Raw genomic sequence first — 23,507 nt, forward strand, 5'->3', positions numbered from 1 at the left:
AAAAATAAAAAGCGTGACAGTTCTGCTTCCAGAACTTTGAGTAAGGACTGCTGTTATTGCTGTGGCAGGAAAAGCTAGCCAAAAGCAGCACTCAGAGAAGGAATGTGGGCTCAAAGCACGGTCTCCCACCTGCTCCCTACCCTGCAGCTCCATGGGAATGCAAGAGAGGAACAGAACTGCAGGTCCAACTCTGTTCCCACAAGCCAGATGGGTATGTCATGTGTTCACAGCACTATGGTACTGCTCTCTTACTCCCGCTACACTGAGGGCTATGACTGAGAAAAAAATGAGTAAGGACAGCTCCTCTCCCATTTTAAGAAGACTGCATTTTCACTTTGCCTTAAAGAGCCCAAACATGCTGTCTGAACAGTGAAAGGCCACCCTGTCAATTGATCAGGTCTTTGAAAGGCAGTCGTAACTTTTGCAAAGATGAGTACATGAATTAGACAAGCTGGTGGCCAGATATGATTTCAGTGCCATGCAACCTGTTCTGATGGACAACTCAGAACAATCTACAGATCACAACAACCTCCTGCTGAGGTTGAGGCTGAGACATAGCCATTCCCAAAGGCAAACAAAACTTGCATTTTTGTAAACCTGCCTTTGTTAGATCTCTACTGCATAATGAACCATTTCAAAAAACATCTGAACTTCTCTTGCACTAACCAACTCTAGAATTCTGATCAGCTAAGCAGTACCAGATTTGTTACATAAAACATGAAGTACACATCTGTATTATTTTTAGTGCCATTGTAATGTGACCAGGTTTCAAGAGTGTGACTCCTTCTCCATAAACCTGTGAGGGATAGATGTGCTTTTCTCCATGAAGGAGATGGGGCATCCAGGCAGCCCTGCTTATGGCTCTTCACTCATGTAGAACTAAAATTAGGCTTCTGCTTGGGTACACACTTGGCCTTCTTGTCGTCCACTGTTATCTACAGAATGGCCAGTAGAACAGGATGTTTTCACTTGTTTAAGTAGTTGAATACAAATATGCGAACTATACTCTGTTCATTTTAGTTCATCGTGTCTGCAGTCAAGACAGTTGAATGAAAGAAAACACAACCTCTAATTGACAGTGCCCTCTCCAATTGTGGTACCTGTATGGAGGATCCATGCCACATCAGCAGTAAAAACAAACAGCAGGTACTGCTTGGATGGCTGAATTGTGAGCTGCACATAAAGATTTACTTTTACCAAAGTGCTGGAGCAGGTGGAGCAGTGCCGCTCTGACATGGAGAACTGTGGGCATGGGCTCTCCAGCAGCCCCTGCTACCAAAATCTGGCCATGCAAGCCCAGTACAAGATTACAAGTCATTTTCTAATGACTTCCACACACCAAAATAAATAAATAAATGAATAAATGAATGAATGAATAAGTAAGTAAGTAAGTAAAAACCCAAACATTGTTATTTCTACTTTGCTAACAGAGTTAGCTATGGCTAAGTAACAGCTATATTGTTAAATACAGCAGCTAACCCAGTAATAGCTATATAATAGCTACTTGAATTTGTATCAGCTCTTATACCCCTAAGCCTTAATATATTCTCTGCAGAGGTGGACCTAAACGGTGAAGTTTCTTTGTGGTTTTGGAAGCAGAACCTGTAATTATGTTACCCAAAATGTAACTCAGATTTTCTTAGTTGTGAATGATGCTGCATAAGTTTCAGCAGCATGCAATGCTAGTAGCATAAAAAAGGCACTGTTGAACAGTAGTGAATCAAGGCAGGTGGCAATATTTGTCAGAAGTACTGGTCAGATATTGAATACCTGGCCAGATATTTTCTAATATTTTAGTGACGAGCTGTAGGTCAACCCTCTTGAATTCACAGAATCCCTGATGTGTCAGAAGTGGTATGAAACAGAGACAGGCATGAGAAATGCATGTTTTTCTCAGAAAACTACACATTCTTGCATTTGAGAGAGCAGCGGCAGGTGTGAGAGCCGCAGGGCCCTGAGCGTCACCGAATCCCGGGGCCAACGGAGAGGAACACCATCGCTCTCTTGCTCCCTGCCCGGGTCCAACTGGGGCACACACCTCCGATCCGGTGCCAGGGAGGTGGGGAACTGGAGGGAACCTCTCCTTCCTTCGTCCCTTTGCCCATTTGTTCGGGGGAGCCTCTCACGCTGCTCACCGACCAGGGTGGACTGCGCTGAGTGCAGCAGGGCTCGGGCAACGGTGGGGTGCCTGGGGTCTGCAGCGATGTTGGCTACCCACTTCAACCCGTCTTGAAACAAGGATCAGAAAGTCCAGCGTGCAAACGAGTCGGCAGCTCACACAGAAGCCCATGGCATGATGAATGTTTCAAGGTACACCATCCTTGGGGATCTGTGAAGGCTCAGCATGAGTATATTGGACCAACCACCAACATCAGGCTCAAAATATTGATTGACCCAGAACATGAAATGGAAAGAGTAAGCATGTACTGTGAAATCTGCAGAAGGCCCTGGGTGCACCACAGGTCCATCTCACCCACCTCGCCAGAGAAGTGGAGCATGAATGTGTGAGCTAGGTCCTGAAAGATGATGAACTATGCCTAAGCAGGACAAAGCCACAGGAAACTCTGGAGGATGTCCTGACATGCACGCTAGTCATCCAATCCAGGTGTAGGGGCAAAAGAGCAATCGAACCATATAGTAGCTGGTTCTATCTGGAGTTCTCCAAAGGACAGCTGGTGCTCTCAGTAGTGGGGCAGTTTTATCTGGTAAAGTGAATGATTAGAAGTCTTGGGGCTGAAGCAGTCTCAACCTATTCTCAAACTTGCAATGGATAAGATGCCCAGCTCACAGGCATGGAGCTGAGCCATGGAATACTGGCTATCAGTAGGCCTTCCAGCCTGCCACCAGGTTTTGGGGCCAGTTTGGCCCAATTCTATGGCTAAATGCAGCGGGGGGGGGGACTATCTATCTTTGTAAAAATTTGATTTCTCTCCTGTTTATAAACACCTTTTAAATATTGGAAGGCCACAGAAGACCAAGACACTGGAAGACAGAAAACCAATTTTAAATTTGAAATTTTAGCTCTTGTGTCTTCACTTCACTTCCATGTGACAATCATCTCTTTGGTAACTTTTTTGATGATAGCTCCAGCTTTACTAACAAGTAATTAGTCATATTGTAAGGTCTCTCTTTCAAAAAACCTGAGAGCCAAGATAGAGTTTTTACCCTTCTGCTCCACAGGAGATGTCCATTGTACCTGGACTCAATCTCAGAAATAGAACTGTAGCTTGACAGTAGATCTGGTCTGCAAACAAGATCTGACAAATCATTATCCAAAACAGCCTCCCCCAAATGGTGTGGTGTCACTTCAAAATAGAGGAGAGCCATTATGGACACATTAGACCAAGGCAACATTCTCCTATTTTCATGAACTCTCAGGAGATCAGTCCATCATACTTGGTAATGGTTACTTTTGGCAGAAGACACAGCATTTAGCGGATGCTTTAATACTTCAGTCTTTTTCTTTGCCTTCCAAAATAGCTGCAATCTTAGATGAACAGCCAGGACTGTGCTAGTTCCTTCCACTAGAGATTTGTCACCAGACACTACAGATTTCTATTCTACAGACACATTCTTCATCACTTCTTGCCATGCTCCAGACTCCACAGGCCCCTGACCTTCAGTGGCAGCTTCTCAAGAACAGGGCATGGATGCAGGTGCTGGCCATACGCCTTGCACAATTTTCGCCTGACAAGCTCCTTTTTGCTGCAGCAACTCCATTATCTCACCCTACCTTCATTTCATCTTCTACTCACTGCATGAAAAATGGTTTTCTGCTTCTCTTTTAGCATGTTCTCCAATCCTACAGATAGCTTCACACTGCTCCTCAGGGCACCACCAATGATCCACATGCACATGTTCCCCGTATCAAGTTCCTCCACATCTTGGCTTGCCTTCCAGTACACTCCTCCAGTTTGGTTCCCAGTTGATAGGCCTTGTCCTCAAGCAGTTCTTGTGAAGTGTCCATCAGCCTCTTCCTTTCCTAGCCTCAGCTTCTCTGCTCATACCCAGTCTCCAGGCTTTTCCAGTCACCTTCACGATTCTTCCCTCCTCCTCCTCCTCATTCTCCTTTCTGCAAATGTCTGTCTCTAGTACTCCTCATGTTGAACAATTCCTTCACTCACACTGATTTCACTCCTTATGGCATTCCTGCCTAGACAGGAAGTTCAGCCTGGAGTTGCACATCCTGAATCAGAAGTAGTCTGTACTTAACAGTGTGCACACCTACTTGCACCATTTGAAACAAGAGTCTTAAGCATGTGAACCTTGCCTGTGCTTTGTCTGAATGTATTAAGAATGACCAAGATTCTCAGAAATCCACCTGGGAAATACCTGACTCAGATGCTATCACCAATATCACGTGAGTTAATTTACAAACCAGAGAGTTAGACAGGTTCATTTGGTAGACAGGGATCTATCTAGCATTTTAGGGTAATTTTCAGTGTCTAGACTTGGACTCCAGTAGCACTGAGTCAACATTACAATAACTTCGAACAGCAAGTGCCACAACCCTAGACATGTTCATTAGTCCAGATTAAAACAGCACTTAACGAAGTTCTCGTTCATCACAGTGAAAACCAGAAGGCATTTTTCCTCCGGGGTTTATATTCACAGATCTGGTGCTATGAACATTTGACTTGTAGTTCATGGATATTCAGATTTGTAAACAACAGGAACATTCATCTGCACGACCATTTAGCAAAGCAAATACCAAAAATACCCTTGCCATTCACAGGAGTGCATTCAGATAAGCAGATACAGTGGATAAATAACATTGTGCTTTGTACTTGTGGCCTAGGGATGATATATGGGCATTAGTGAAGCGAGGCAAATGAAGCTAGATGATGCCTTTTCCTGTTTCTGCACAGCTCCAGGGGCTTTCTTCACAGGTTCAACTTTCAACTGTTCCTGCGTACAGTACGTCAAAATGGTCAGCTGAAAGCTGGGAAAACCTGCCTTCACCCCTGCATTGAAATTGACAAGATGCAAGCCACTTCCAGAGTTCAGAAACCACTTATCCTTATTAGCTGAAGAGGATGTCTTATTTCAGAGTCCTGTGCTCTATTGTTTAGCTTAGTGAAGTTTGCTTGTGACTCTTTTCTACTGTTCCAAGCACAGATTAGAGAATGTTTACCCACCAAGTCATCTACTACTACAGTCTCACAACAGAGAAATCATTTGCTTGTTCCATCTACTTTTGGGACTCTTTGGGGATTAATACAGAACTCAGCATCCCTGCAGAAAAGCTTCTTCAGGCACCTCAGAATTACAAGAAGCATGCATTTTTCTGCATTGCAAGGGAACTTTGTCATCTGTGGAAATAACTGCATTGTGGAATAAAACGAAGTCTCCAATTGTTTCAGTGTCACCTGAAGCATAAGGGAATCTGACAAATCTGCCTCCAAGAACAATCACAAGCGACATGATCTTTAGGGCCCAATTTGTTGTGTGTGTTTTACAGAATGATCACATGGAAGTCATTATGTGTTAGAACTGCCCTAAGGAAAGCTCAGCAAAATGGGCCTGACTGGAAGAATACTATTGATCCCAATGCAGAAACACAAAAGGCATCAGACATCTGAGGCATTGCCCTCTGAAAACAAAAAAAAAAAAAAAAGGAAAAAAATCTACTTCTTGCTCATGACAGAAGAGAATCCACTTGAAGAAGTCTCTCCAGGCAGAAACCTTACTTCATCCCTTTGGAGAAATAAAAATCTGCTTAGAGGTAGTGAGTTTGCTCTCATTTTCTGAGGGCAAAAAGCTAAATGCAGGTTTTCATCACTTGTTTCTGCCCTCATCTAGCTTCAGGCTCAGAACAGATTTAAAAAAATTCAGCACAGTTCATCTCTTTCCCAGTTTTTGTTTGTCTCTCCTTTTGTATTTAGAACAGTTTCTCCTCTTTGTCAGACTACACAGGTCCCTTTATCCTTTCGATTGTGGTTAACGCTTTGGTACCTCTTACAGTCTAGGTACGGAATTACCATCCGTATCAGTACTGTCTATTGAGCAACTTGCTCAGCAGTTGTTCATGCTTGTCATTATACTGAGGAGACTGAACCCTGTGCACTTATCCTAAGGCATCTGCAGTCACAGTTTTCCACTTACTCTAACTGTGGGATAGGAATAAGTATGAAAAGAGAGGGAGCTTACACAGGACAGCAGTAAGTCAGAAAAAAGCTCCTGGGTCCTGATTCTCAACCCCTTGCTCAGTTGCTTGCATTCAGAGTGTTGGTATTGTGGAGTAAGGTGAATATGGAGTTCAGTTAGAGCACATTTGGTTAGTGCAGAACCCACTGCTTCTGATTTTTAATGAGTGCAGTTGTTTTGTGCTCTTTAAGGTGCTTTGTTTCAGTTCGTTTTGTTTTTTGTCATAAAAGCATTGAGACATTTTCACCCGCACTCACATTTTCATTCTGTTCTTTATTTCTTATTTTCTCTGGATCCTTTGCATTTATATGACTCCTTGCAATTAGCACAACATCTCCATTGCATTTCCTCTTCATTGTAATGTACACACAATAATCAAAACTCTACAAATCTTTGAGAAACTGTACCATTTATTCCAGGAAATGATTATGATTTATTGTGGACTCTTCAGAGTAATTTTGGACAACCTCTACAGAGTGAAATACGACTAAAGAACTACTCAATGCCTTCTACATAAAATAACTTTTTCAGAAGACTGAACTAAACAAAAGAAGTATATTCTAATTCTTATCTCTGTTCCCTGCAATGAGTTTATTGGGTCTACCTTTTATTACTTCTCATTTGTTTCCTGGAAACAAACATTTATATTGGAGATTAGTAGATCCAAAATAAATTGAAGCAAGAATATGTGCCGGAACAGGCACATACAGACTGGGGATAAGAGTTTGGAGAGCAGCCCTGTGGGAAGGGATCGCAGTGTTCTGTCTGACAGTGAGCTGAACATGAGGCAGCAGTGTGCGCTGGAGTCCAAAGGGCCAACCATAGCCTGTGTGCAGCAGGCCCAGCGCTGCCACCAGGTGAGAGGAGGGGCTGCTCCCCCTGCTCTGCATTGTGCGGCCTCACATCCAGCACTGAGTGCCACAGTACAAAAACGACATAAATCTGTAAGAGAGTGTCCAAAACAGGGCTACAAAGATAATGAATGGTCTAGAGGGTAGGATATATGATGAGAAGCTGTGGTTCCTGTGTGTGCTCGGCGCAGAGCAGAGGAGCTGAGGGGAGGCCTCATGGCAGCTGCAGCTCCTCACAGGGAGCGGAAGGCAGCGCTGAGCTCTGCGCTGTGTGACAGCGACAGGGCCCGAGGGAATGGCATGGAGCTGAGTCAGGGAAAGGGTCTGAGCCAGAGGGATGATGGGCATGGAACAGGCAGCCCTACTATCCTAGTAGAAGGATATCATCGCCTTCCATTGCTGCACAGGAAGATATGCCTTGTGTTCTTGGTGATGTTTCTTTCAGCAGCAGTAATATCTGGTCAGGGATAATTCTGTTTTGGATGTAAAAACAGTTGACCAAGGCCACCCAAACTATCATGAGTGTGCCATCCTGTTTGAAGTTTCTCCTGGTGTGTCTGTGATACTGCTGAAAACATAAAATATGAATACGCAAAGGAGGCACTAAGAATGTCTTTGCAGGCAAGAGCACACAACTAAATGGCTGATCTGGGTGTTTGTTTCCAGAAAGTAAGGTAGTATGATTGTCCAGCAGTAGCTCAAGCATTAACTCTTAGCATCAGATATCTTGTCTTCTCAGAAGTGAAATTCATGCAAACCCTTTGGCTGCATAACATTTTCCATAGACTGTGAATGGTCACTCCTAGGGAGTAATATTTTAACTCCGCAGATGCCTGTCCTGTTCTGGAGACTAACTGATGCTTCCTTAGAGGATACACTTCCTCACTGCAGAAAAACTAGTTTCCCCCAGGTACATCCTTACCTAGTAGCTGCATCCAATTTGCTGTTGTAGTCCGTTCCCTTGAAGCTATGTTCCTCCCTTTTACCCTTTCTCCATTTTTTGTGTCTGAAGGTCAAGAAACAGCACCTAGACAAGAAATAGGCTCTTCCTCACAAGTAGGAAGATTGGTGGTAACGGGGATGCTGAAGAAAGGTGCAAAATGAGAAAAACTTTTCTGCAAAAAAAAGGAGAAACAAGAAAAGCAAATAAAGAAATTAATTAAAGGAAAAGGCCAAAGGCAGCAGTTGAGACCTTATCCTTCAATGACCCAAGTGCACAACAGGCAGCTCTGCATGACCAGGAAACCCATACACCCTAGCACGTCAGGGAAAACATCTTCCAAGACAAGCCAAAGTCACGGCATGTCAATCACAAATTTTGATTATAACAGCAACTGATAGCAGCTAAAATTTTTGGAGAGAGAAGCTAGTGTTGAAAAGTAAAGCACAAGTCTTCCATTGTCTGAGTTTCAGCACAAGAATAGGTGCTTTAAGCAGTCATATGGCTCAAAGTGGGGATGGAAAAGAAGGTAAAGGCACTGCTTAGCTTACTGTATTTCTTTAGATGTAAGCAAGTTCCAGGTTCTCTAGACTTTTTTGCATTTAATTTGATTTTGTTATCAACAATCAGTTTAAAAAGCAAAGCACGAATATTTTTTCACTCACCATAAAACACAAAAAACAGTTTAATGCCATTTGAAATAAATTATTAGGAGAACTAGATCTGTAGTGCCACTTCACAGATTGGCTTTCAAGACAATACGCTATCTCAGAGACCTTTCTTTCACCTCATTATTATTCAAAGGAGTTCAAATCAAATGAAGCTATCAGAAAGCAGAATGGCTTTCCCATATTAAAATTATCAGTGAAGTGATAAATTTTAGTACTTGATTACATTGCATAATTGCTTCAGGTTGCTTAATTGGTACAATACATAGTGACAGAAATGGTGAAATGCCAAGAATAACGCATTACATGAGAACAGGTACCAGGCTGCGAATGCAAAATAGTTGTAACTAAGAGCTGCAGCTGTGGATGTGTCATTTGGTGCAGAGGTTTCCACAAATCACACAGTAATTTGGATCAAATCTCTTTTTCAATAATAGGTACACATGCAAATACCCTCAAGTCCTAGCAGGTTCTGCCTGATTTTCTGCAGTGAGCATTTCCACTGTTGTGCTGCTAATTTACTTGCACAGTATGTCTCTTCAGTTCTTCAGACTGGAAGTTCAGCAATGTAAGCAGCTCCTAATGATAACAAGACAATAGGCAATGTCAGTAAACTAGGTGGTAAAGTAAAAATAAACATATACTTTCCTCTTATTCCAAGGAATAAAGCTTTTCTGGAATGTCTTACACTCTGTTCTCTGAATTTCCTAATGATTTTATAAATATGTAAGCATTTACATTATTAAACCAGTATAGCAAGTATACAATTGTATCAAAACTTGCTCTAAATGAAGAAATAATCACTGTAGGGGTCTACTTTCATTTTTCCCTTTTCCTGATTTCGGTTTCACAGCTCCGCCACTGGCACTGCCGCAGACACAAAGAACTGTGAAATAAATTCAGGAGTTATGTATCCAGTAAAGCTCTTGAAGAATTACTGTAATGAGAACACAATGATCAAGACAGACAATGCATAGTTTGAAACTGATTAGGACAATGGTATAATTATGCTCTGGAGACTCAGCATGGCTGTTCAGTTCCTACTAAAAACTACCCAGTCAAATGCAAAATATCGTTCTTGAGAAATAACCACAGCATTCAGAAGAAGCATTCAGTGATCAACTCTCTTGCCAACAAGAATCATTACAACTGCAGAGCCATTCAGCAGGAGATGTCAGATGGGCACAGCCTGGGGTACACTGGAAACTGTCACCATATCCATTCTTATGAGCTAGTCCTGACTCAGCACAAATACACCTCTCCCTCTTAACAGCATTGCAGCTCAGTATGCCTCAGGAACATACAACTTAGGAAAAAGACTTGATAAAGTAGACAATAAACATATTCATCTTTCTAGAGATCTGGTTTGTTGTTTCTACCACCCCCTGGAGAAGGAGAAGTGCTTCTCCCTTGGTTTGTGAGGTAGCTTTCTTTCTCCATTAACTCATCCTGCTGTGCGAGTGGGAGCTTTGCATGTGCTTTGCAGAAGCCCTTTACCTCACAGAGACCTTCATTCCCTGACACTTGGGATGTTGCATGATCTGAGGATCCACGGTGCACATTAAACAGAAGGTGCCAGCTCCCCTGTGAAGAATGCTGCAGTGGAATACATTTGTTTGTCACAAAAGCTGTCCTCAAGAAGAAAGCACATAAACTGCATACTGAACTTATCGCAGACGGAGCGTCATACAAAATACAGTTCCTAAAACAGCTTGGTCTACATATTCAGGAATATAATCATTTCCCCTGATTGCCTGTGATACAACAGTTTCATTCTGCTAAGTACTTCAGAATACTGAAGTGGATAGTGTTGGTTTAGGAGAATATGTTCGATAAAATTTAGGAAATAGAGGAATGCATTTTGGAGTCCTTCAGTCTTGTATTTTTGAATCCTATGCTTACTCTTACCTTGAAATTCTTTGTTTGAGCATTCCAATCTCATGGTCCATTTGCATTACAAGCAGATTATGCTCCTTCTTCACCATCCTCCTTCATCAACTGCACTCATTTGTATTCTTCCTTCACAGAACTAATGCAGCTAGCTAGAATGTAAATCCAAGCTCATCTTCCTCATTCTCCTCTGGAGAACAATTGGGAGGGCAGAGAAGAGAAGAATCAGTCAAAGGTAAACTTAGATAAAAAGCTGAACAGTGACCTAAGAAGGTAGAAACATCTCAGGCATGCTTAAAAGTATTCTCATAGATGCTCAACTTGGCCTTGAAATTCCCATCCTGAAGCATTACAGAAAAAGTCCTGGAGCAGCTAGAATTCCTGTCCTTAAGCTGTTTGTGTATTTATTTTCACACAGTGTATAGTGACCTGTGAAATACAAGCCATTTTGAGTGCATAGAGCAGATATTCACCAACATAGATAGCTGATGGTGAGTGATCTTACCTGGAGTACCTTTGAGAACTGCAGCCCACCACTGCTCTACATACATGGTTTCACAAACCACAGCAGTGGTAAACACATTATATAAGCAGAAAACATACTTTTTCAATTATTCCAAACTGCTCTTTCCTCGATGTTCCTTGTCTCAATGGCAGATTACATAACACTCAAAAGTCATACAAGTGAGAGCCAGTTTCTTTACCTGTGAAGGATGTACAGTATTTTAAAGTCTTGTATTATGATTGCTGTCGGCAGGAGATGAGAACACGTTTTGACTATATCAACAAAGATACTCCATCTACCTTAAATCCACCTGAGCTTTCAAAGCATTAAATATATTCCTGTATGACAGAATCTCCAGATAAGGAGTTCAGGTTATGTTTCTGAAGCAAGGCTCCCAAAACACCTTAAGCCCTATATTTCATTGTACCACTTGTGCACCACACCATTAAGGTGCTGAAAGACTAGTCGTTCAGATTGCCTTGATCTGCTTTTGTCATTTCCTGCATACCCAGACATTTCTAATCTATGCATTTGGTAGCACCTTTTCTCCTGCCACCCCACTCCTTCTCCCATCTGAGAGGGTACATCTCTCCTAAGCCAGTATATCTTCAGACCTTAAAAGAGAGGGAGTATGCTTTCCCTCCAGCATCTGCACAGCCCTTAATACCTTACAGAATTGCTGACAGTAAATTGATATTAATTATGAGGAAAAAAATTGTGTTGGCTGAAAAGGCAGGACAGATTACTGCTGCAGATTTGGAAAGACACTACAAATTTCATGCTAAGGATGAAGAGGAAAATAGAAGCATCAAACCCTTGCCATTCACAGTTCTTAGTTCATCTCTTAGACCAGCCAAAGTAGTGTATTGAATACCTGTTCCCATTGAATATGTTATCTGTTTCAGCAACACTCAGCTTAGTTTGTCCTGGTTCTTTCCTAAGCTCGGACAGACACAAGTCCATCTGATGCTGGAATGGAACCAAAGTGAATTCAGGTCATTTTATATTGTTGGAGAACTGCAGTAAACGTAGCCTTTTCCATGGAAAACCTCAAAGCAGCCATTACGGGGAGCTGTAGTCTCACTTTGCTAAAAATCTAGCCAGTTGCAGCACAGCGTTAAACAGTTGATAAGAACCAAAATTCTGTGTCCTATTAGCAAAGAAAAACATTGAATTTTGTATTCTTCTTTAAGAGGAGACAAGGTAAAGCATATAACCATTTTGCTAGCAAAAACAAGTCTCTCTTAGCTGCAGACTTAGATCAGTTAATCAGTGTAATTAACCATCCTAATTAACATGGTTAACTGTCTGTTTTGACATCAGCCAATATCTAAAAATCTCCTTGTTCAAATTTTTAGTATCATATGATGAATTTATATCCCATTAAACCCAAAACACAGTGGAATTGGAAATATCTGAAATAGCTCAGACACTTTAGTTTCCCAGATTCCCTCCCTCATGAGGGAGTTCATGAGTTTAAATATATTCACATAGGAAGCTTTGTGACTCTTCTATACACTACATTACAATACTCAGGGAAATTGAGTTCCCATATAACTTCTATATTGCCAAATTCATGGATATATTCAGGGAAAAACTGCAAGAAAGCCTCAAATGTCAAGCACTCAGTTACACAAGTTAATCTCGCTTTTATGTCTTGTGATACAGTATAAACACAAACTGAAATATGGACAATTTCAAATAGATTAGAGATTTTTGACAAGAGCATAATTTTAGAGGACTCAGTTCTTTTTTCCTCACAGCAGACTATCAAAGTGAATCTTCATAAACAAAGCTAAAATGGTTCACAAATGGCTATTGTACAAGAATTAATGAAATAAAACTGCTGGCTCTGAAAAATGCATGCAGAATTTATAAGTTCATATTAGCTACATCATGCAGAGGCTAGTGCACAAAAGTTCTGGGTTGTTTTTTTTTTGTGAAGACTAAGAGAGTAATTGATAGCAGCAGGTTATACTTTGAACACAACTGGAAAGGGAAACAACAGATAATAGTTGATAAAAGCATACCTTAATGGTGTTTTAAAAAAAATATATATATGTTGCTTTTATTCAGGAGTAAAGTTGAGATTGGGCATTAAAGATCAGAGAAAGAAGCAGGAAGCTATGAAGTCACGCAGTCGAAATCAGAAATTGAACTTCTTTTTAGTTTCAAAACTCTAACAAGGATTTAAACTTTTATTTAGAAAAACTAACAAAAACAACATCAACAAAAATCACCTCTACTGAAATTTTTGGTGTGTTTTATAAGGTAACCTATTAATTTGTAAAAAGGATATTCACCTTCACAGTTAAACGGACTCAAGTACACATGAAAGCTGGAAACTCAATTATAATATAGGTGGGAGGAGAGTCTGCTTCTTCAAGTACACTCGGCCAAGGACCTTTCCAATCAAAAGAGTGATAATAAAAGGTAGAAGCCATAAGCAAGACCATCTGGAGACACATACTTGACCAAAAATGTCTGGGGTAGTTGTGAGGCTTGGAAGACTACTCATAGGTAAGTGAACAGCTAATCAAAAGGAAAATGCATAAATTGTGAGCAGGAAAGCTGGGTCTTGGGTTAAAAGCAGGCTGGAGCTTTTCTGCTCTGAGAAACAAATATTTTGTAATCATTCAGAGAAACATTCGATCACATTTTAACAGCACGTGTAGACTATGTATGAAAGGACTGAGAGCAAACATCTAATGGCATCTGTATTTCAGCAAAACTTCTATTTCAGTTATGAGTAACTTAAGTTCCACAAGACCTACCCAGGTAAATCTGTGCTCCTCCAAAGGCAAAAGAAAGGCCACTTGCTTTACAATTGCTTCACCTGAAAAGTAGGATTAGGAGAAAAGACACACTGAGACCTCTGCCACACGGTAGCCTGCAGCAGGCTCAGAAGCACCATTTCTGGGTGACTTTCCATTTTGAATGGGGAAAAGAACAAATTCCCACAGCAGATCAAACTAAAGGAGCAAAAGTTCTCAATTTTTGATCACTGCGGCTGTGGGAATATAGTGACATTCTTTTCTGGCTCAGATTCTGTGACAACACCATATGGAACTGAAGCATTGTGAATTCTCTCTCTCTTTCTGATAGGTTAAGAGACAAACTTGCAGCTAACTGGTGACTAACAAAGCAAAACTGCAACAGACTTGTGAATGCCTCAGAACAGTGTACTGTACCACTCTCGTGAAAGCTGCAGAACAAATACATGTTGTGTGCCAGCACAATGGACCCTCTGCAGCCACCACAAGAAAGGAAGAAGTATGGCTGGTACATCATGCATGCAGTATGTGCTACCAGACACACTCTGCCCAGCAACAGCTCCTGGCCCAATTGGAAGAGACAATCATACAGCATAAAAGGCATTGCCAACACCACAGCTGACAGTGCATGACCCATCACATCATTAACCACCCCAGAAAGAGAAGAAGGAGGAAGACAGACCTTCAGGACATCACGGGATCCACAGTGGTGACTTTCTTTTCTTTTCTTTCCTTTTTTTCCTCTCTCTTCTTTTCTTTTTTCTTTTTCCTCTCTTGTTCTCCCATTTTTTAATAAATAAAGGCACTATCTTGCTCGATCAAAAGCTTGACTCCATGCTGAGTCTTAATTTAGAGGGATTGGGATCAATATAATGAACCACAAGCCACTTCAGTTTGCAACAATGGGTGAACAAAATTTTCCTTAGAGGAAACCAAATCAGCCAGAGAGAAATCCTCTGGAGTGAAAAATAAAACATTCCCCATATTTAATACTATCATTGGAGGATAAATGCTGGAGAGGAACCTCAAAATGAAGACTACCTCATAGAAATGTTCATTAAGGTTCCATTTCTCCAGTCTCCTGTTTTTGTCTGTGATTACAGAAGAACTTACTTTGCTGACCACTTCGATACATGTAACAACAACTGGATGGCTATTCTGAACAGCTTTCTTACTTCGGCCAGGTAGAAATAGAATGTGTTACTGATCAAGGTACTTGGGAAGCAAATACAGTGACAACAGATAAGTCCCTCACAGATCTACACATATGAAAGAAGGCAAAAGAAAAACTGAGAAAATGCCGAGATTTTGTTGCATTAACTGTGATACATTCAGGAAAGCATAAAAAGACCACGGGCACAGAGAAAAAAAAAAAATCAAGAAAGATTCCCCCATATTCCCCTAATGCATCCAATTTTGCACAGTTCTACAGAGTCTCTCATAATTCATTTCCTTAATCCCAGGAGACCCAGGTTAGTCTAGTTAACCTCCTTTTCCACTAATTATAACATTCCAGTTGAAAGTCTGGAAGGCTACATCTGGTTATTGCAAAGATCTGTCCTTCGTGGACAGAAGAGCTCAGCCTCCATATTAAGGCTTTTGTATCAGTGTGTTTACTAATTTTTCTGCCTCTCAGATTCATCGCTTATGTTGAACAGCCGTTAAGCAAATACCAAATACACCAAACCAGATAGCCTCATGTCCCCCATACACTGCAATGCTGTAGTCTGGTATCTTTGTTGTAACACTGGGAATCCTGAGGATAATCTCGGAAATCCTTGGAAAATGGAAGGGTTTTACTTTAAGTTAAAAGAGTGGCTACAGGCCTGTACTTAATTTTTTTATTATTTATGTTATTTTATTTTCAGTTTATATAGCTTGAACCACGTGCAGGAAAATCTCGTTCTCTGAGTGAATAAGCAGCCTCCTTTACTATTTTTTGGAGAAAGGAAAGAATGGAGTAGGTTAGAAATTCTTATTTGTAGGAAATCAATGAATAAGGTTGATTCCTTATTTACATGAGAATGTGATTTAGAACAACATTTTGTTTCCACAATGAATGAGATAAAATAGGAAATGGATATCTGAGGAGGTTAAAAATAATGAAGATATTTTACTACATAAGAATGTTTTGCAGATTGGCATGTCCATCTTCTGCTCTCCATGTTTATAGAATTGATTACTCAATATAGGGCTGGATATTGCATAGAAAAACAGGAAAAAGAACTGACAAGAATATCAAAAGCACAGACCAGAGAAGTGTCAGCTGTCAGAAGGCAAAAATAGTTGTGCTTGCCAAACTTCCTTGTATAAATATCTGCACTCACAAAGAGCCACCAAAGATAATGATTGATGGACATCTCCTAACTAGGATTCAGCTTTCCCCTACCCAATTTTACCCATTCTGTCCTGCAGTGAGCCAGATCTATCATCCAAATGCCCATCACCTTAGATACTGAGTTTCCAAATGACTCCAATTATTCATAACTTCCCTGATAAACTTGTACATTGTATCAGAGCACCTTCTCAGTCTCTCTGAACAGCTCCTTCTGAGCAGGGCTGGGTAGGTTGGGCAGGTTGTCACAGGCTAGCTCAAATGTTGTAGTATTCTTTTCTCTACATTTCAGCTCCCAAGCCACAGAGTACATCGTTCATCCGTGACAAGAAACAAAATTCTGCGTCAGTAGAAGTGGGCAGTATCACTTGAAGATAACAGATGCCATAGCTTGGCAAATCACTTTTGCTGCTGAATACTTATCTAGGATTACTGCTATGAAAACAGCCCAAAATGCCTGAAGACATCTGAAACTTTTTTCTAGAAACAGCTCTGTATTGACAGAGCCAGATTTTCTCTGCTTCTTTCATCTTAATTCATAATTTCATTATGCAGACCAAGAAAAAAAATACATGCAATTAGAAAATTTCAAAATCAGTCCATAAATAGGAAGGGGACAAGCCCACAGTTAGCTCAGTACTTAATGGAGCTGCGTAATATCCACAGCAATTAAGTTGCAAAGTACCATAATTTACATAAACAAAAAAATGGGGATGGATGTAGAAATGTTTGTTTCATAAACAAATTGAATACTTGTTTAAAAAACAAACAGCTCTAATACAAGATAACACTGCCTAGTAATTCTGGCTGCTGCTTTTACACAGTTAAACTTCCTTCCAGATGGAGTGCATTTGGGAAAAGAGATGGACTGTTCCTACCAGAGGTAGAGTGCCCACTTCAGGTACAACACATTAAAGATGTCAAGAGCTATGGAGTATCTAACAAACATTTCTTCCACATCAATGGCCACCAAAAGAGCAACAGAGAAACAGGTTAAATGGGAATCAGCCCAACATTTTAAGTGGTAGGCTACAACCCCTGAAACTTCAGCAAGAATGTTAGAAATCTGAGCATTTATACTCTTCACCATCATGAAAAGGTGCTGACAAGAGTTCTACATAAGACAGCCTTTCCCTCCACCATTAGCAGGAGTGCTGTCTGGGTCCCATAAGAAGAGAGATGCATCAAGCAGTGCCTAAAGATATCTTTGAGGAATATCAGCCTTCAGCTTCATTGGCAAAACTTATTATGCACCCTCATCAAATATCCCAAGTTACATGCTGGTGTTGTAAATGCTCAAGAGGATGGAACCAGCTGATCCTAAAGTTCCTTCACAGCCTTGCTGTCTAATTTGAGTATTTAGGGAACACTCTTGATCCCAGTGCCCAAAGTCCGACTATGTACAGCTAGCATTTCAGGAGCTAGAGAGAACACTCCAGTCCTCTAGACTGTTTCTTTTCAGCCAGTTGCCTGACCGTAATGACATCAGCTTCCAGCTTACTGTGAAAGTCCCAGACAGAGTGCTAGAAGAACTTAAAGGTATATAATTATCTGCAGGAGAAATATTTAATCTCTCCTGTATGAGCAAATATTGATTTCTTTGTTTGTTGAAACACTGCAGTGTCCCCACAGGGCAGAAACTGCAGTTTTAACCAGCTCATTTTTGAAATTTTTCAGTATTCTGCTGCTATGACTGCCACTCCAGACAAATCAAGCGCAGTTCATCTTTCCCGTCTGTACACACAAGCCACAACAGCCAAAGTGTGAGAGAGAAGCAATGCCAACCCCTATTTCTTCAGGTTCCTCTCATTAATGTTTAAGCAGACAACCAAAGGAGTACGGTATCACCAACCACAAAGAAGGCTTTTACTGCTGATAAGTATGAATTATTGGCATTTAGAATTAGTAAATGGTATGTAGAGGAAGGAAATTCCTGAGCAGTTCCAAAACCTGAAAGCTAAAACAAATTCAGTCCTAGAATTGTGTAAATGTCACAGAAGCAATTTCAAAATATTTTCCAGCTCTTTTCCCTGGGGAACTGAAAGCAGCTTAAATTTTAAGTAACATTATGCAGTCAATGTCCTGTGATATTTGCAGATCTCATGTTTCTCCAGAAGAGTCAAGTTTTCCAGGAAAATGGTTTCATTATTTCTAAGTCCTGTCTAAACTCTCAACTACTTTCAAAACTATTTATTGTGAATGGAGAATAACAGAAGACACTCCAGATCAGCTTTCTGACTTTGCTGCTACATGTTTCACACCAGAATCCTCCACCTCCATGAAATAGACTGTGGGTGCTCTCTGTGCTCCAGGTTGCCAGGCCAAGGGCACAGCGTGGTACATGACGTCCATTCTCATACATCACAGCATCTCCCTACAAACTGTCCACAGCAATGCACTCACAACACACTCAAGTCCAGAGGCACACAAACCTCATGGGCCACAGCGCCATATCCTACTAGGATCAGACATGATCTGACCCCAACCTCCCTTCCCTCAGGAAGCTGTAAGCTATTTGGGATCTGGCCACAAGTGGCTCCCCTCACAGCTCTTCACACATCAACACCTGCATAAATCCTCTCCAAGTAGTAGTTGGGCCCTGGCTGATTCCAGGCTGACATTATCAAGCACAAATCTCCATCCTGTTCCTGGCAGTGCCACCTGCTGAGTAGATGTGCCATGCCAGCACATATCGAGCCACACTGTCCTCTGCCTAAATGGATCCTCTGCCAGCGCAGATCCAGTAAATCCTTCAAATTCTTTTCTTCTCTTCCTCCTTGCACTGGATGAAAGCTACAGTAAAAATAAAAAAAAAAAATCAATGTTCTGCATTGCTAGAAAAAGGCTAAAATAATTTAAAAGCAAATAACAGAACAGACTACAAAGCTCTTCTGCTCTCAGTTGAGGTGTCTGGCAGGCAGCATAGACATGAAGCTCACAGTTTTACAGCCCATGGTAACAAGTGTAGACAGAAACAAATATTTAGGGTTTTCATCTGAATGAGTGTTTAAAAACAGAAAAGCAAGTCTCTTGGGCAGGTCTGCCTTTCCTTGCTGTGCAGTCAGTGCAAGGCCAGAGGCAACAGAATTAACTTCTGAATGTTAGCAGTGCTGATGCTCATGAGAGGTGGAATTTCTGTGAACTTCAGCGGTGGATGGGTCGTCCTCTAGGATTTGGTTTGCCATCGACATTGATTGAGCACATTTTCATGCCCATTACAATGTTTAAGCAGTTCTGCTGAGGCAATTCTATTCAAGCCTATAGCTCCCTGATGCAAGATTTCACACATTTAATGGATGTGATGGCCTCAAAGATTCTCCTCAGCTCCTCTCTAAACAAATTAGCAGCATTCACACTTGATGCCTATGGACCTCCCCTCATTGTGGATTAGAAATTATTTACATAGATTTCTTGGGCTTAAACAGATTCATAGCCCTTAAAGGACTGAGTATCTATAATTTGAAGCCTGACCTCATTGGCACTGCACTACTTTCAGGTTGTTACCTACTTACTAGAAAAGTTCCTATATAAGGAAACTTCTTGTGGACACAAATTGTGTAAGAGGATACTTAGCCTTTGGCAGTCTTTAAGTGCTTGGTTTCAGGTATTCATACAGTCATATAGTCTATCTCTGCTATGTACCAGTTAATTTGAGTAATTTGAGTTAAGTTTTCCTTAGCATTTACTTGTAAGTCTTGGGTTTGTGCAAGGTTGTATTTCATGTCCTAGCACCAGAAGTTGGTTTGTCTTTTCGAAGTTCTAAGATTTATCTATCTCATTTTGGGTTGAAGTTTTCTGTGACTCATTTCATTCCCTAGGTGGTCTGAGAAAATGAATCTGATGACTGTTTCTGAATTCTGCACACAAGTAAGACGCATTCTTTTGCTGGTTTCAACTTCAACCTGGTAACTCACCTGGCTAAAACATTAGATACTACTCACATTTTAGCTCTCCTATATGCAGTGGACCTAGCTAAGATATATAGCTAAGGTTATATTAAGAGAATTCACATAATGGCTCTGCTTTCCACTGTCGACAATTTGTTGAACTGAATGTTTGTGCAATTGCCCTTGGTGTCACCTGTCTGTACACTGCCTGAGTACAGAGAGAGTTCCACATGCAAACACTAATGTTTGCATTGTCCTTTAACACCATCCTTCTCCAGCTGTAAGTGGAGATTCTCTTGTCCTTAGGATAACCTGCAAGATTTGTAATGGCTTTCTTGGGATCAGCTAGGGTCCTAAGGTTCTGTGGGTACAGAGACCTTGTTGAAGTACACTTCTGCTTCACTGCCTGAGAAAGAGACATCACAGGCTTCTATTTCCTATTTCTAAGGAATTTCTATACAAAACTCTTCTCTGAATAATGTTGTTAAATCCAGTGTTAAAAATCAGGAAAGGCATAAACAGATAAGAGATTTGGATTAAATCTTCACGTGCACAGGTAGCTCTATTGTCAGCCCCAAATTTGACAAAAAGTCTCCAGAAAAGAAACACAAAGAAGGTTTCAGAGTCCAGAGGCTGCCAGGTTAAACAAAAATTCTCCTCTAATGTCTCTGAAACAGAATCTGTGCCTGCACGCATAATAAAAGAGCAGTGAAGAACAAAATCACAAGCCAAAGTTTCTCTTTTCCACTCCAGTGTACTTTTGGATAAGAGGAAATCAATAGTAGCTGTGAAACTCTCTTCTGAAAGATCAGCTTATAAGCACAGCTCCCTGGTGCCCTGAGGATGTCTGTGCTGTCCCTGCAAGCAGGTCAGTCTGGTCCAAGGATGAGAAAATCCCACAACAGAGTACACAGCAGTAAGATAAGCCTTAGATCTCTGGTAAATTGAAGGCTTATGGAAACAGGGGAAGGGGACATAGATAATCCAGGAATCTATTTTTTAACTCCTTTGTCTGCAGCAAAACTCAGAGAACATTTCCTTTTTTTCCTCCCCGTTCTCTTTGTTCCACAAAAATTTCTTTGCTGCTTGAGAGGTTCACAACCAAAAAGGGATATCTTAGGATGAAATTTGTCCTGCTGAATAGCAGGTACTTAGTTTTCTCTCTCTCACTAAAATCCAAGGCTTTAGCAAGGTCAGATCTTTGCAGCTTCATCATCATTCTGCAAGTCAACTGCTGGCATAGGGACCTAACTTCTGGCCTGCTACCACAGCATCCACAGACTTGTTCTTAGGAAAAGTCACCTGAAAGCGGATATGAGATTCTAACTTCCATAAGCCATGGAAGATGCTTTCTCTTTCACAAGATTGCACTGAGTTGCAGAGGTAGGGAGCTGAGATTTGCCAATGCTCAACTGTACACGAGTTCAGTGTACCAATGGAAGCAAGCTCTTGAAGAGCCGCATGTCAGGCTGTAAAATGCTGCTGAAGACTGAGCTCCTTTGCACCTGGAAAGGTCATTGTGAGGCTTTACTCTGAGGGAGTCAAGCTGTAGCAATCATCCATTCACCTCTAATCCTTCTTCCTATATACATTCACTCTCCGAGCACATTGCTCCTTGCTCAGTAAGAACTTGTAAGTTCAGAGAGACTTAAGCATGATTATATAACAGTATATTTAAAAGTTATACAAGCAAACACTGAACAAGCAGAAAATTATTTAGGCAGCAGCTTAGCCATAATTTCAAGATTCCACCTTTCTTTTCTCACTGTGAATGTTTTCTCAAAGCTGAGAAGAATTACTGCTAATAGGACCTCTTCCTGTGCTTAGTCTCAGCAGCTTCACTAGGCACAGAGATGTGACAAGTGTGTTCACTCTTCCTGCAGAAAAGAGGTTCCCCAGAGGAATTCTCTGAAACTTGGGCAGTTATCACCAATGGCACAGAGTCCAGGTGGACGCCTGTAGCTAGTGATGTTCTCCAGGGTCCTGTTCAACATACTCATCAATGACCTGGATGAAGGAAAAGAATGCATCTTCAGCAAGTTTGCTGATGATACAAAGCCTGGGAGAAGTAGCTGACATATCAGAAGACTGCTGCCATTCAACAAGACCTGAACAGATTGGAGAGTTGGGCAAAAAGGAACCTGATGGGATTCAACAAGAGCAAGTTTAAGGTCTGTATAATCAATGGATATACAGATGGTATAGTGTACAATCAATGAATATACAGATGGTATATTATATCCAGGAGCTTGGCTGATGTAATTATTATACTGGAGTAGGAAAAGAAGGACACTCACCCTGTCCTAGGATCATGAAAGAGGCTCTGATGGAGCAGATCTCCAGGGAGATCCTTTCCCACTGGCAATCAGCTCTTAAATGGGTCTAGGAGAGGTGGAGCCAGGCTCCACCCCTTCCTGCAGCACAGGTGAATTGCCTTCACCTGTGCTCCCATGGCTGACTCATTGCTTGCCTCAGGTGATTAATCAGAGGCTCAGGCCATGATTCAGCAGTCCCATACAGGGTCCTCTACCTGGAGAGGAAAAACTGCATTCATCTGTAAGGGTCATAGGCTGATCTGCTGGAGAGGAGCTCTGTGGAGAAGGACCTAGGTGTGCTAGTAGACAACAGGCTGGCCATGAGCCAGCAGTGTGCACTGGTGGCCAAGAAGGCCAATGGTGTCCTGGGGTGCATTAAAAAGAGCACAGCGGGCAGATCAAGAGAGGTGATCCTCCCTCACTGCTCTACTCTGGAAAGGCCACATCTTGAGCTCAGTCCTGGGATCCTCAGTTCAAGAAAGACAGTGAAGTACTGGAGAGAGTCCAGTGGACTGCCACACAGATGATGAGGATCCTCGAGCATCCTCTGTAGGGGAAAAGACTGAGAGACCTGATGCTGTTTGGTGTGGAGAAAAGGAGAATGAGAGGGGACCTCATCAGTGCTTATAAATATGTAAAAGGAGAGTGCTAAATGGATGGGCCCAAGCTCTTTTTGGTTGTACTCAGTGTTAGGGTGAGGGGCAATGGGCACAAACTGGAACACAGATCACTGAAATAAATCTGCCCATAAAGGTTGTGGAGTCTCCTTCACTGGACCTGTCTGGATATCTTCCTATACAACCTGCTGTAGGGAACATGATTTAGCAGGGATTTTAACTGAATGATCTCCAGAGGTCTATTCCAATCCCTACAATTCTGTGATCCTGTGACCTCTCATAAAATCACTGAATATTTGGCAAGGAAACATCAGCCTTACAGTTCTCAGTAAAACAATTCTGTTTAATGCAGTGAGGTACTCACATGAGAAATGCATGAATCATCCAGTGATCCAGGTAAAGCTGAAGACAGAGATACTGTTCATGTAACAGAAAGCCCAGCACCATCATTTCTCAAAGACTACTTAGAAGAACATTCCACGTTATAGAGCCAGAATCTAATCTTCACTCACTTTATTTGTGCAAGCATTGACAATTTCCCGCTACTTCCTCATCACACTTCAGGTTCAGGAAAAGTT

General features: G+C 41.4%; 1 long non-coding RNA gene across 1 annotated transcript; it reads right to left on the reverse strand.

Annotated features, from left to right (window-relative positions):
• Positions 1-8,588: 8,588 nt before the first annotated feature.
• Positions 8,589-22,347, reverse strand: LOC109363756. The gene is made up of 3 exons (XR_004162214.1): positions 22,295-22,347; positions 10,515-10,686; positions 8,589-9,185 (listed from the first exon to the last, which is right to left on the reverse strand). It is a non-coding gene; the product is annotated as an uncharacterized LOC109363756 (long non-coding RNA).
• Positions 22,348-23,507: the final 1,160 nt, after the last annotated feature.

Source organism: Meleagris gallopavo, chromosome Z (assembly GCF_000146605.3).
Source record: "Meleagris gallopavo isolate NT-WF06-2002-E0010 breed Aviagen turkey brand Nicholas breeding stock chromosome Z, Turkey_5.1, whole genome shotgun sequence".
In the NCBI taxonomy this organism is placed as follows: domain Eukaryota; kingdom Metazoa; phylum Chordata; class Aves; order Galliformes; family Phasianidae; genus Meleagris; species Meleagris gallopavo.